At 42.2% G+C, this 13922-nt stretch overlaps 1 protein-coding gene across 3 annotated transcripts in view; it reads right to left on the bottom strand.

The window, feature by feature from the left end:
- The window catches only part of sema5a (sema domain, seven thrombospondin repeats (type 1 and type 1-like), transmembrane domain (TM) and short cytoplasmic domain, (semaphorin) 5A), a 119358-nt gene extending 105716 nt beyond the window's left edge, over positions 1 to 13642 (bottom strand). For all 3 annotated transcript variants that reach the window (XM_083935732.1, XM_083935733.1, XM_083935734.1), the window contains exon 1: positions 13289 to 13642. The gene's annotated coding sequence lies outside the window, so the exon portion shown is untranslated. The remainder of the gene's footprint in view (positions 1 to 13288) is intronic.
- Positions 13643 to 13922: the final 280 nt, after the last annotated feature.

The raw sequence follows: 13922 nt of genomic DNA, 5'->3' as shown, positions 1-13922 counted from the left end.
GTGTTTGTGTGTGCATGTTTTCTTCAGCACCTAAAAGCATATGTGTGCAGAATATATGTGTGCACAGCTGTCTACCTGACCCAAATGTATCTATTACTACTGAATACCTCTTTGTTAGTGTGAGTGTGCCTGACCCACTTCTATCAGTTTATGTTTATGTGCATGTTCCTCTGTGAGTGAAGGTTTGTATCTGTGCCTCCTTGTATCTATTTTTGGGTCATTTCTTAAACTGCTGCTTATCTGATCCTATTTACTGGTATTTAAATGTCTCCTCCTCTGTGTGTAGAAAGGGGTATGTGCCATGGAAGGTTTTTTATGTTGGCAAAAATTCTGAAGAAAGTGTTTCTAGCACAAAAACATGATAATTCAGAAATAATTTCAAAATGTTTCACATTCTCTGATTCCCGCTTTCTAAGTGTGATAATTTCTGTTTTATATCATTAAATATCTTTCGGACTGTCAGATAAAAGAAGGACTTTGAAGACATCGCCTTGAAGTTTTCACTATTTTCTACCATTTTAAGGACTAAACTATTTATTGAGAAATAATCAACAGATCGATTGATGTTGGCAGTGTTTGAAAGGAAATGCCCCAATGTAAAAAAAAAAAAAGGGGGCAGAAAAAATTGAGAAAACTTCATGACAGGATTTTGGATGTTGGGGCAACTAATCAGCTTACTTGACACGCAGGTCATCTCCTCTGTGACCTACGGTTTCCCATAACACCCTCGTCTTTGTAGGTTCGCAAAGACATTTACATGCATCTCCAGGATTATAACTTAAGTTTGAAGATTTCTCAGTATGGGTTTTGGGATCATGTGGATTTAACACTATAAGTTCTCTTTTCATCTTGAAAATGACGTACACATTTTTTTCAAGCTCATTCAATTATATGGCAACAAATTCCCAACTGAGACATTTTTTTCATCTTGTGAGCTTAATTCCTCCTAAAAATCTTAATTCATCTGAATCCAACAAGAATCCCTCTTACAATGTCACCCTGAGTTGCAGATTAGCAGAAATGTTAAAAAACAGATATTCTGCTCTCTGTGATTGCTCTCATATAAAACTCTAATCTGTACCATATACTTAATTGTAAAAAGTTTAAATAATGTTTTATGTATTAAAATATAAGCAGGGCAAGCTGATGGAATGTTTTAAGCTCTCCTTTTTTCCCGTCCTGTATTAGGTGGTCTGTAGTGGAACCGATAGAAATACAAAAGTGCACGATCACATGGTTACACTGACTTGTGTTGTTCAGCTGCGTGCAGTCAGAGGACAGAGTCAGAACTAATTTAAGTGCGTACGTGGGTGACGACTCGCTATGACTGTGCTGCGATTCATGTTCCAGCTGAACACTCCGGCGAATTCATCGGGATGCCTGCATATATCTGCCTATATTATTTTTGTTCAAGTGAGCGCATGTGAAAATGCCCATATGCCATGAATAAGAACATGAATGTGGGCGAATATATTTCTGCCCCTGAATTCTTGGAGGCTTGCTCGGCTGTCTGGGAAGACCGAAATACTGTTAAGTAATGGCTTTGAGAATCACACTGACCCACTCTTCAAAAAACGTGGGGAGTTGCAAAAGACTGAAGAGGAAGAGGTGTCGAGGAAACTCGTTTAGAGTCACTTGAGGTGGATTACAGGAGAGAGGCTGGTAATAATGAGAGGAATAGAGGAACAAAAGGAGAAGGAGATGCGGTAGAGGGATGAAGAGTAAGAGGTTGGATGAGATGAAATTAAGGGACAGGCATGGATAGAGGAGGTTGGAGGAAAGAGGAGAGGGGTGTTAAAGAGGTTAGGCGAGAACAAAAGGAACGGTGAGTGAGGCAGAGAATGGAGAGGATTAATGGAAGATGGAATGAAAGAAAAGGACTGAGGAGTTAAGAGGTATTCAAGAGACAGGAGGCTGGAAATGATGGCGTTGGACTAGTATCTCCATGATAAGACATACCATAAAAACTTACAAAACTTCCTTACATCTCCAGGTGTGTATGTCATGTGTCAGCAGAGCAGTCCCACTGAACTAATTGAATCAGGACATGAAAACAACAGGGGAACAGACTCAGGGTGGGGTGGTCAGGCACAGCTGGAAAAGCAACAGTTGCCCCCTTTTAAACTAAAGGGAAAGGAAACACTGGGGGGAGTATCTGGGACTGCGGTGTCCAGAGAGCTGACTTCGCAGGAGCCACAGCTCCAGGTGCAAAACAGTGCAGGTCTGTTTAACATCCAATTCTATTCCAATTCCCTATTTTTGAAGCTGGCCTCTAACCCATGTCTCTATTTTAACCAACACACTAGGCTTTTATTTTTGGTTTTATTTCAGGTAAACTGCAATCATACGACTGTTATTGTCCACCATGGTGTGAAATCACAACAGAACGAGTGGAATTCAAACCCAACCCCTGACAAGGAAAGGCAGCCTGAAATAAACCAGTTCTCTCACACACACACACCACACACACACACACACACACACACACACACACACACACACACACACACAAACTACCTAACAACCTCACCACTTTTACTGGCTGGAAAGTGAGGAAGAAGAAGCCAAAATTGGATGTGAGGGAGTTTAAAGTTCTCTGTGTGCCATGCTTTTTTTTATTTTTATTTTATTAATCCGGGCTCATAAAGCAAACTACTACTATTTTAAAAGGGGAAATTGCCTTAAAAACTTCCCCTTTGCTACTACATGTCTCAAAGCGGGGGGAAAAAATGGTTTCATGGAGTGCTGCTTGCGAATAAACATAATGAACACTCGGTGTAAACGAGCCTAATGGTGGAAAAGAAAAGTTTGTCGTCTCTACAGTTGGTCCAGACTGTTAATGTCTGCGCTTTTTCTACTAGACGGGACCCCCTGGCTGCCTCATACAAATATGTTATTCTTCAGGGGCTGTGAGTGTGGGTGTCTGCGTCGTGAGACTGTGTCTGGAGGTGATTAAACAGCAGAAAGCACATAAATAATGACTTAATGATTCCCCCCACCCTTTGCTGTAATGATGACAGTGGGAGTTTTCTAAGCCGGGACGCCGGTGAGTACGGGCGGGGTGATCCACATGTGGCCTCCAGGTGTGCTCTACTCCACCTCTGTTCCTTATTAACCTCCCAACTCGCCATGGACATCCATCTTTTACCTTGTCCACCTTTTATTATCCCGACCTCACTATACATCCATCTATAAATTGTGTTCTTTCCTGTGTGAGCGTGCATCTTGTTGCAATTGTAGAAATGTGTATCTAATAAGTGCAAAAGCTTTCGGTTCTCAAGGGAACGATACAGCTGGATGATCTGCATTAATCAACCACTCAAGTTGTATGCTGGGGTGTGTGAAAGTGGTAAAAGTGTGTTAGAAAGAGAAAAAAGGGACAGAAACTGGCCATTTTGATTGACAGAATGTGTGGGACCAGACGCAAAATCAGACATGCGGCTAAATTATAGTCCAGCTGCTGAGGCAGAAATAACAGTGTGATTTGTGTATTTATTTCTTTAGGTGGGTTCTGCTACAACTGATGTACAACAATAGCAGTAAATCGTGAGACTGTACACTGCAATTAACAGTTTTCCCCCCCTTCAGCAGTAATCATGTTATGTGGCTAAATATGGTGATTAGATCAGGATAATTTCTTTTTGCTTTTTAAATAATTTTCGCTGTCACCTAACCTCCTTCTGGAAATCATAATTTTGACTGGGGGAGTTCAGGGAGAAGTCTAAATGGCATCCACTCACACTGCGAAAGACAAACAAGACGACTAAGAAGCACTGAAGAGAGAGAAGCAGAGACGAAACAGAGTGGCTGTAACCTGCCAATTACTATAATTGCTTCAGCTGGAACTGATGAACTCTGGATATCTGAGAGGATGAGAAAGAAATCACACATTTGCACGTATGCAATTAAAGAGAAAAACCTAAACAAAGACTAAGCTGAGAAGAAACATATACGTATTTGCAATGAGACAGTATTAATTAAGATATACGGGGCCCAGAAGGGGGAGAGGAGGAGGCATAGTGGGTGTGGAGCTCCGCTGAGGACAATGACAGGTTACATTGGGTCTCATTGTGTGCAGAGAGACCTGTTACCGCCTGTGGGACTGAAGCGTTCCAGAAAGCATGTTGTTTCATGCCTATTAAGACACAACACTGGCCATTAAACTGAACACAAAGGCTTTTAGTGTCCTTGAGTAAGTTACTGCATCCCTCCCAGATCCACAGATGCACTCCGACCTTCCCATATCAGAAGGGGGTTGACTGAAAAGATTATTTCCCTCTGGGGATGAATTAAGTATTGTATTAATACTATGGTATTCGGCGCAGTGAGAAGGTGGGTGGGAGCTGTAATAGGGAAAAGGTAAAGGAGGAAAAACTTTCATTTTCTCTAAAAAAGCTGTTCAGAATGGTTTGTAGATCTCCAGTTACACATTTCAAGTTTTTGACACCAGTGGAGGCATTAAAAGAAGCAACAAAACTCAACTATCTTTTCCCGCACGATTACCTCCTGAGTATCAGCTGCTTGATGGTCTCTAGCAACAGTTTCCTCTTTGCAGCGTGAGATACAACTCCTTTTTGTGTGCTTTTCTAAAGTCAATAAAAGACGTAGACCCTGCGGGAATGAATCCCCCTTTGGCCTTAACTGCTGTAGAGAAGGGAGTACGTTTCTACCCATAAAGCCTTTGGGGAACAGCGTGGAGCACAAAATAGATCAGAATGCCATGGGGCCCTTGCTACGGAAGGCCAGAGGTCTATTTTTAATGACAACAAGAGCATTGCAACAAAGTGTTGTGGTAGAACAAGTCCAGAGGAAATGTATCCTCTGTGTAGGAGTTCCTCCCTCACTGTGCCTGTCATAAGAGTTCTGCAACAGCTTGAGTTCAAAACAACTGTGAAGTTTTCCTGCAACAAAAACCATTTCATCCTTCATTTATAACGGCTGAGCTGATCCCAGCTCATCCTCATTAAGGATAATCAGGCGGTTGTCTTTCCTTCTTTAGTCTCTGACAGCAAAAAAGTTGTTTACAGGCAGCTGTTCACCTTTCTTGCACACCTGCATGCACAGACATGTGTATCTGTTTGAAAGGGCAGCAGTGGAGTTGGGGGTCAGGTCTGGACAGGCTGAGGTCAGCTAATTGGGGCAGTCCCATCTCTGAGAAAGTGAAACTGGATTCTTTCCTTTTACTCACAAGGAGTCATCCCGCTGACCTCCGGAGGACTGACATACACACCTGAGAGCAGAGATTCATGTGAAATAAACAGCAGGACTATTCACAGTCTTCGTATCTGTACACAAGGATATTTTTGTTACTGCCTTCACTCGCTCCGGTTTGCTTTATCCTCAGGGATTTATTTATTGATATCATCTTTCTGTCTGACCACCTCTTCCTCCGTATCTCAGTCTACATATAAGATGCTGCAAGGTTCAAAGCTCATGTTCTTCTGCTAAGGCAACACAACAGCACACAATATACCACCGTAATGCATGCATACACTGGGATGTGTCTTTTTGGTTGTTTATTTGCATTTGAGTCTTCTCTTTTTTGTGCCAGACAGAGGAGGGAGAAAAAAACCCAAACATCTCATCCCAGAGAAGCTTTAAACAATCTACTTCAGTCCCAACAGGGCAGAAGAAACTGCAGCACGACTCTTGAGCATAACTTACTTTTTAGGGAAACACAATGGATGCAGGGCGAGGGAATAAAAACCCTCTCTCGTTTCATGAACAGCATAATCACACCACTGTATTAGCCAGCCAACACTGTGTATGGATAAAAAGCACACTCCTGGCAATCCATATAGAATTACTCCATTGTCTTTTACAGCAACTGATATCCTTATCACCAAGGCCCAGTACCTGGCTCGACTTTTACCAGACTTAATGTTCCATAACAAAATATCCCGTGAAACCAAACTCCCAGTAGACCACAATAGTATTCAACTCCAAATGGCCGCTTCTTCCCGTGCAAAGAGCTTAAAAAAGTCAAAGTCAAGTCAGCCTAGCGTACGCTAAGTGTGCAACAAAATAAGGTGTTTACCACTGGCAGACAGCCAGGCAGGTTTTGAACTGAGGGCTCATTCTTCCTGATAGTTTATTCAAGGAAGAGGGAGATGCTATTCAGGAGGAATAATAAGCGGTTTGTTATTCAATGCTAGTGGTTTGGATCAGACCACACATCCTCTGTGCGGTTACACCTTCAGAACTGAGGCAGCATTGTGTCTACAAATGGGGTAGACTACACATTCACATCCGTGCTCTACACAGAGCAGTAAAGGGCATGACTCATGAGAGTCTCATGTCTGGAGTGTGCATAGTGTTTGTGGAAAATAATACAGTAGGTGTGTGCGAAGGGGCGACCACGCGACTGTGTTTTCTTATTTGTTTCTCACTTTTTTTCCCTCCTCTTCTCAAGAGTGTAATTTTGGTTTCAGACATAAAATTAAATCAGAGATCCTGCAATACATTTCTGTGTAAATCATTGCATTATTAATGCGTAAACCCTGCTTCAAATCACATTTAGGTTTCTTGTTAAACATGTCTCTTTTTGCTTTTAAGAAGAATATTAACTAAAAATAAAAAAGAATAATTTTTTTTTAATATTTTTTAATTTAAATTAACAACAGAGGGGATGGAAGAGCTTTTTTTCTGCCCTATGTAGTGTAACCTCATGTGATAAGCTAGATGATGCAGTGTTCCTTCAGATCCTTTACCAAAACAATAATGTAAAAATGCTCTACCACGAGTAGAATGTTCTGCATTCAAAATCCTATAAAAGTACAGAATTATTATCGGATAAATGGGGTAGAAAAGACGAAAAAACTAAGTTCTGTGACATAAATTTGTATTCAGTGTGCAGGCTTTTCTCTTATCTTTGCTTTTTTTGTGAAATAGTTGATAAGTCTACCTCTTTGTGCTCTAAATTAAACAATTTGAGAAGGTTAGAGGGAAAATGTCTCTTAATTCAACCTTGTAGACATGTGAAAAATGACTGCTTTTTTGTAAGGGTTCACAAGACAAAAAGACTGGGAACCAGAGGTTTGATAATTAATAACGCATCATGCTTTAAAAGATCACATATGGTTTTGTTTTATGTAAAATCTGTATCTGAAATGTAACTAGCTGTCAAATACATAAATTAGAAAATTAGATGTATCTTACAAGTACTTCAAAGTACTTTCCACCAGTGTATGTAGCCTGGGAGGTGAAACCCAGGCCAACTGAAAACCCAAATATCATATGTAAGCACGAGTGAATAATTCCCTGCATCCAGACCTTTGAATCTGCCCACTCCACTGACTTGTCTGGCATCATGACATAAGACGTCGGTTTTCTCGGCTGAAATAGCGATCGACCCAATGATTGTTTCTGCGCTACGCTCTTAAAAACCTTGTTGGCACAGCTATGCATCAGCGTCGACTTGAAATGACATCAGATTCAGGCAGATACCTCGACTTTAGCTAGGGAAAATCTAACCACCCTCCCCTACAGAAATCCATTAACGTACTTGTACTTGGGCAACAATTAAGAGGACAGAGTTTGGAGAGAGATTCTAGTGAGTAACTCTGATTTCGACACACCCTCTTCTTACCAAGTGGAAAGTGGGCTTTAATTTTTTTATCTTCCTTCATCTTGTTTTTGTCTTTTCTGTCAATTCTCCCTTCTCCGTTCCCATCTTCCCTCCTCTTGCTGCCTGGGCCTATTTTTCTCTCTCATCTCCCCCTGTCCCTCTGTCGGTCCCTCTTTAAGGACTTCTGGCACCGACAGATGAATCCAGCAGACGGATGCATCCGGCGGGCCAACTAGACCGCTGCCTCTCAAGAGAAACTCCTCCTCGTATATTTAACAGTTCCCCTCCAACCCTCTCGGGCCCCGCCTGTCCGCTTCTCAATCCTCCTATCGGCCTTCTATCTCTAGCAAAGTAATTCCTCTTCTTTTCTGTTTTCTATTCAAAAAGCAGGCGCCGCCCCTCTTTGTCTGTGGGAATTTCTTATCCTTTCACCTCTATCTCCCTTCCTCTCTTTATATCTCCCCTCTTATCTCCCTCTGTATCGTTCTTCCACTCCCGTTCTTTCCTGCACGGCCGAACTACAAGCAGCTATATTTTAGATGTTATCGCAAACTTTCATATAAGGTCGGATTAAAAAAAAGAATATAGCATGCCGTGTAATTTTGTTTTCTCATTCATCTGCGGAAGGATCTTGCAACTTGAATATTTCTCTCTTTTTCTCAAGGATATTGCTCTGATTAGCCCTCCATAATGATTTCAAAGAAGAGATAAATGTTTTCATTTGTTCAAGATTAAAGGATTTTCTGCATTTACAGACACTCATTGATGAAATTAGAGCTTCTCTGGCTGTTTGCTGCGGTGTGATAGATGACGCTCTGATAGTTCTAAACACATCACATCAAAAGAGCTTCTTATCGTATAATGATATGCTCTATAAAGATAAGATGCTGCGATGTGGGTCCCATGAGGGGTAAAAGAAAAAACAACCTCAAACCCAGGAAAGACTTCATCTACATTACCTCCTGCTGATGTGAAAAACATATGGCAAACACACAAAACACAACCCACAAATAAACACACAGAAAACAGTTCCCTGCTTTAGTATGTATAGTCACTGCTAATTTAGCTGTGACTATACATAGCGATGAGAGTCAGTCTCGCAGGAGGCAGTCCAGTTTTTGCTCTCACCTCGGAGGTACAAGCTGTAGCCCGAAAGAAGAAACAGCTCCTATAAAAGAGAAATATACGAGCTGAGCGCCGCTATCAAATGATCCTCTCATTCACGCTTCAAAGTCATTCATCTTCCAGAGAAATATGGCTGGGTGACAGCCCACAGAGGGGGGTGGGGTGAGGGGGGGTGGGAGTGTGAGTTTCTCTTTGTTGTGTTTGGTGACAACTCATGACTCATTTCACCTTTCAAATGGCTCTGTGGTGCTCGTGCAGTCAATAAACACCAGCAAATCCTCGTCACCCTCTGTTCCTCGAGCGCTGGTTTTCAAATCTCTCTTTTCACATTCCCTCCCTCCTTCCCCAACTCAATACACGTCACATACTTTCTTTTCCCCTTCTCCTCCCCTTGACTACTCTGTCGTTTGCCTCAGTTGTACAACAAACTCCAAACTTAAATAAGTTTACAATAATTGTCCCAAGTTGCGGATCCAGCTCTGTTTAACCTTTCAACCATCCTCTTGGCTTGATCCCCAGTGAAAAAGAGGCTTTGGGGATTATTTAATCGTGACCTAAATAGAGTCTCCTTCTTTTCCTGTACTGGTGGTTAAAAGACAGATTCTTCTGCTATTTGAGTGGGGTTTTGAGGTTGCGGCGGAGAGAAGGGACAGAGCTAATGTAGTGTATGGGTGCCGGAGAGTGAAGGCTGCTTTCGTGGTGATAATTCCCTTTGACATGCGGACACGAGACTGGAGGTTTTACTCAAAACCACTGACATTTATTACTGGATCCAAGCAGCAGAAACAACGGCACATCCAGGATCACATATCGCTTGTCTGTGCTTCCCTACCACACCGTGAACTCAAATTATTTCCTACACCTGCCCCTGTGCTGTTTCTGCTGTTTAGCATGCAGTGTGAAATTATCACAGCTTCCTCTGCCTGTTTTACAAGAATATGTCCAATCAGAGATCTGCTGTCTGTGTATGTGTGTGTGTGTGTGTGTGTGTGTGTGTGTGTGTGTGTTTCTGCACAATCCACTTTTTTTTATTCATCTCCAGCTCTTTTCCCAAACCTGTCCTTATTTTGTGTGTGTGTGTGTGCGCACTGCGTTCTCACTTTAACTCACTTGTCACCAGCTGTGTAGCATTATCGTGTTATGTTCCGCGCAGAAAATAAAGTCACATTGTGCGTTTTGACATAGTGCCACAATACAAGCAACAAACCATCCAGCGCCGACCTTGACAGAGATGTAACCCTGCTCTAGCTGTAATGCAGACTTTTGTGAGCATAAAAAAACCTGAGATGTTACCCCACGATCACTATGGCAACTGTAGTGACACTTTGGCATCTAAAGAAAAGAAACAGAAGTGCTTTGGATGATAAACTTTAATTTTTCTAACATTTACATTTTTTTGGTGACTGACAGGGCTCTCAAATCCCCTGCAGGAAACCTTGGAAGTAAATAACCTGAGAATGGCGGGAAAGAAAAGAAAGCATTGTTTACTCAAACCATGGCAACTTTCCGTGTTATGTAGGTATAGGTCAGAAATGTATCCAAGAAAGCTGCTACTGCCACAAATAAACACAAAATCCCACTAAAAAAAGAGCAGAAATGTCTTGAATCAGCGGCTTCTCACGTGGGGAAGATTCTCTGATGGAGCTACAGTCTTGAAATCACAAGGAGCACCAAAAACAAGAGAGGAATGAGATAATGGCAAAGTGGTTGTGATGTATAAATAGCCTGTGGTGGGGAGAGGACAAAGCACAGCAGGGAAGAACAGTGATGCATTTCAGCTATTGTTTGAATATCCAAGTTTACTTGCATAAGAGCAATAAATCCTCCACTGAGGAGAATCTGTACAACCGGGGCTTCCGTGCAATTCAAAGCCAATAAAGTCAGATCTTTTGTGAGGCTGTGTGTACAGGGAGAAACTATCCCGAAAGCACCATCTTGCCGGTGTCAGATAAATAAGTAACCAAAGGGCCTTAAAGAACACAGAGGGGCCAGAGGGTAATGGCTGTTTGGTTTACACGTGCATGATAATGCTTTTCACTTTCACTCCCAACGGTGCTCGACCCCCGAAGGGGACGCCGAATCACAAAGGTCGACAACAATAGACTTGTCATTCAATCGGTTTCCATGGCGACCCAACAACTCGTTGAGGACCACCGGGGTCATTTTCATCACCGAACCCTCCTGGCTGGGACTAATTGCTGTGTTTGTGCTGGCGTTCTGTGTCAGCGCTCGGGCAAATTCCCAACACAGTGCAAATATCAATCATGCTAATCATATGCTGCTTTTCACTAGGCGCCGGAATGTGTGGCTGGTTTACATTACTGCGGGCTGATCTGCAACTACTGCTCGTCTCTGTTCTGTGTTGTCTTGTTTAGGGCTGCAACTAATGATTATTGCCATTAGAGATTAATTTGCCAATTATTTTCTCAATTAACAAATTCATTCTGTTCGGTAAAATTGCCCAAAGCCCAAGTGAACATATTTAGTTTTCTTGTTCATGGAAACCAGCAAATCACATCTGAGAGGGAGTTTTTTTCCCAAAAAGTACACAAGAAAAAGTATTACAGCTGTACAGTGTGTCAGCTTTAATGTGAAAAAAAACAGAGACAAAAAAACAAAAAAAGAAACCAACACTAATTCCACCATCCCTCCCAAAGACCCATGTCAGACACGGTCACAATAACCAACCAAGATGTTTGGAGTTTTTGAGCTTAAAAAATAATAACAATTAATTGATTATATATAAATAGTTGCAGAAATCAATTAATCAACCAATCCTTGCAACTCTGATGTTGTTGTTTTTTTCTCCATGCAATGCAACGTTTGCCAAAGGCGTCATGATTCATGATTCAGCATTTTCAACCCTCTCTCTCATTTTGTTTTTCTGTTTCCTCTCTTTTCCTCGGGGGATTTGAGCATCCAACGTGTAATAAAAGGTCTGGACGCTCAGAGTCCAAAGTAATTTTACCATCTGGATGAGGGTCCCATTTTTCCATTGGTAAGCACAGTGTTACAGCACAGATGAGCCACGGCATCCTCGTGGGTCTGAGGCCATAAGATCAGAGGAAGCGGTCTGTGTTTATCAGAACTGCAGCTTTCAAGTCCCATAAGACACCAAGACCAAAACAACCACAGCCCCCAATGAATTCCAATGAAATGGAGAAGAGTGCTCTCGGTGCTTTACACTCTGGACACAACATTATAAGTAAGAATTTGCATGTTTTCTTAAAAAAAGAAAAAGGTGCTGGCCTCAGGCTTGAAAAACAATAGCGAATAAGCTTCGTTAACAATTATGTTTCAGTTAATCGTCCACCAATCAGCACGATCAAGGTTGGAGATTAGCATTCATCTAGATCTGCTGCAGGGCCGGTAAGAGCCAAGGACAAGGCCGCAGGGTAACTGAGTAGCACATAAACCACATATTTTATCTCTTTCACAATACCAATCACATTTTCCCACCTACAGCACAAAGACAGCTTTTACCGTGTCTAATCTTCTTGTACCTCACAGACATAGAGTACTTTGGATGCTGTATCAGGATGGCTTTTGTGGAAGACAAATGCTCGGTTTCAATGGCAATACATGAAAAGTTCAAATGAAGCTCGTACTATTTGTGAAATAACTTTTTTTTTGACAGTTGTGAAAAACCTTAGAAACCTTCAAGGCCTCAGCTCATGGCTTCCCCATTGTGTGGGAAGCTTGATGTGTCTGGAAGGTCCACAACCTCAACAAAGGGATGTACAGAATAAAAGAAACTTGGCACATCTATTCACTTTCATTCAATGTGAAATAGTGAGTATTAAAGCATACACATTCAGCAAGTCTCATAAAGGGCATGCATTCTGTTCATCTCCTAAAAAAGAGTGACATCATTTCACCATGAGCAAACAGAAAGGAAATATTCAGACTAAACTGATCCTACCAGCAAATATACTTTAAATGTCACAAACAAAAGCAGAGACAACTGATCTGCAGCCACTGAAACAAAAACACTTGTTTGTATTCAGAAATCTTAAAATACCCCATGTTGCATTTGGGGATTTAAGGCACTGACATTTTCGGCACAGCTTTTTGAAAGAATATTTGCTTCTTTATATACAACAGTCATATTTTGCTTGTACTCACTGCACTTACTGCACTGAATGCAAAACACTTGTGCCACTGAGCCTTTACTGGTTATTAAAGCAGACCATGATAAATTGTCAGAAAGAAATTTTAGAAAAGGAATTTGTAGAATATAAAGATCTAATGATGTGGGACCTAGTGCTGGTTGCACTCTGTCAGCACCACCAAGTGGTCACACATCGCAAAGCAAAATGAAAAACTTCTAAAAACTGATGATCTGTGCGTGGGGTTTTGGATTTGTGGATTATTCTGTATGGTTTCTGTGAGATTCTGAGAAATTCCCATCGTGCAACATGCTTTAACTTATTTTAACTTACAAGATGAGTGTAAATAAATATATGACAAGCAGTACAGGCCATGGGTTTATTTTCAGGAGGAAATAAATACATCACGTTTAGAAATCCAATGCTTTTGTGCAACGCAGCAGCAAGTTTACCAATTCTACAGTCTATATGATAAGCTTCGTCTTACCAAGTGAGGTGCCCAACTCCCGTTCATCTAGTATGGAGCGAAGCTGCGTGCCTTGTCCCGGTGAGAAGAGTGGTACGGAGAAACAAAAGATAAAGATAAGCTGAAGATGATATATCCCCTGTTCTGCTGCGTCTCTTGTCAAAAATCGACCACAGTAAAACTCCTTCTCTCTCTGCAGAGAACCTTCTGTGCTCTCTCGTCCCTCCGGACTCCTGTGTGCTATATCTGCCCCGCAGAGAAGCGCCCTGTGCTGGTGGCTCCTCGGCGCACGGTTTGTAATCGGACACCGCGCTGTCGCGCTGCGCCACAGACAATGTGCCTCCGCTCTTCGGGGGGAAACGCGGGTGCCAAAAAGCAACGGCGCACAACAAAACTGTCCTTCAACTAACAGTCAGCGCTTGTGCGCAGAAAGCCAAGCGCGAGTGGAGGTGGGCGATGTGTCCTGCGCTGCTCTCAGTCACAGCTGCGCATCTCACGAACAGGGTTACGAGGACTGAGGAGTGCGCCCCCACTTCGCGCGTCCGGCAACGAGGAGAAACGTGGCAGCGACGCACAGCTGTCCTGCAGGTGGAGGAGAGGGATAGAGCCCACTGTAACCGCTGGAAGCTACAAGTGGGATGACTGGGATTTGGAC

This window comes from Echiichthys vipera (assembly GCF_963691815.1).
Source record: "Echiichthys vipera genome assembly, chromosome: 21".
NCBI lineage: Eukaryota > Metazoa > Chordata > Actinopteri > Perciformes > Trachinidae > Echiichthys > Echiichthys vipera.
This window is presented reverse-complemented; position numbering and strand designations above follow the sequence as displayed.